General features: G+C 36.9%; 1 protein-coding gene across 19 annotated transcripts in view; it reads left to right on the top strand.

Annotated features, from left to right (window-relative positions):
- celf5a (cugbp, Elav-like family member 5a) overlaps positions 1 to 1,479 on the top strand; it is a 302,579-nt gene that overhangs the window by 48,574 nt on the left and 252,526 nt on the right. The gene's annotated exons all lie outside the window — the stretch shown is intronic.

Here is a 1,479-nt window from a genome sequence, read left to right as displayed (position 1 = left end):
ATTGAAATGTATATAAAATTTAAGATTAATCATGATTAATTCATGATTAATCTAAAGAGTCACTCACACCCCCAGTTCCCTGGCGGGGCGAGTGACTCTTCATCTCAAGCTTCTTCTACCAGAGGCCTGGAAGCTTGAGGGTTTTATTGGAAACACCAGGGAAGGTTTAGCCCTACTAGCCCACTTATACCAGCTGTCCCCCTACTTGTACTGTATGCAACCAACTACAGTATATATTAAAAAAACGATGATGGGTAAAAGCTTTCTAAAGTGCTAAGGTTAGCCTATAGCTCTACTGTCAGGAGAAAACTAATTCAGTTTCTCCAAACTGAAGTTGTTCAAAGCATCATCTCCTTCAAATACGATACTGACTGCTCAGAATCCCATTGGGATGGAACTAAGCTGTGGTTGACAAACACAGTGTGCAGGATCTGCAAAGTTCAGTCAGATTGATTGCTTTGCTGTTTTAAAAGTAGCTATGGCAAGCAAATGACTAAACTGAAGGCATGGATGAAATAGACCCAAACGACATGGCTTGTCCTTTTCCATTATGTAATGTGCCATGGCTTGACTTGACTTCTACCTTTCCCCTCATACTGACCCGAGGTGAATTGGGCAGCTCTCCTTACTAAAAGCCAGTTGGATTTTGACACGCTAGAGTGACTGCTGCACACACACTCAGTTGTTTTCTGTCCTCTCTCTCTGTCTCATTGCTTTGAGAATACAGTGGAAATCTGAGACAAATCAGGACAGGACAGATATGTTAATAATTATTTTTTGCATACAAAATATAAAAAAGAACCTGTTATAGATAATGGATGGATGGATGGCAAATATGTAAAGTTTAAGAAAATGATCTGATGGCAGGGTGGGCTGACACTCAGCTTAACTCCCCAAAACACAAACRCTCAAGCTTAACAAAAACAAGTATGATGCAGTGAGAAGTAGAATTTTTTTTATTTACAGATTGTTTTCCTTCTCTTTTCTTTTTTTTTAATATGAAAATAAATCAGAACATGAAGTTTTACTTTCTGCTTTCCTGGAAATCTTTCTATCTGCCAGATTCTTTGGATCAGTTAAAACATGCAAGAGGATTCATCCTTTCATTATTTTTGCTTTCTTTTTTTTGTTGCTTCTCATTTTATTACACATTCTTATCAGTCAGGTTCCTTTCCTTCTTTGATCATTTATTCCATCTACATAAAACATTTTCAATTATACTGAAGGTTTGCAAATGTATCTCAAATTAATTGAGTGGGTTCAACTTATTCCCATGTGCCTGATGGATGAGCTTTTACTGCACTGTTATCAAAATATTGCTGAAACTCCACATTTAAAGTTCCACTCAGTCCAGCCTGGGCAAAGCATGTTGTACAGTTTCTTCATCTTTTATGTTTTATTTTAGGAAAGGACCTTTCTTTTGCACTTTTAAGCCTGAGATTTTAAGGTTGACTTGCCAAAAGAAAGTATATATATATA

The sequence above is a fragment of the Austrofundulus limnaeus genome, unplaced genomic scaffold (genome assembly GCF_001266775.1).
Source record: "Austrofundulus limnaeus strain Quisiro unplaced genomic scaffold, Austrofundulus_limnaeus-1.0 Scaffold25, whole genome shotgun sequence".
In the NCBI taxonomy this organism is placed as follows: domain Eukaryota; kingdom Metazoa; phylum Chordata; class Actinopteri; order Cyprinodontiformes; family Rivulidae; genus Austrofundulus; species Austrofundulus limnaeus.
The sequence above is the reverse complement of the archived record's forward strand: the minus strand, read 5'-3'. Positions and strand labels throughout refer to the sequence as shown.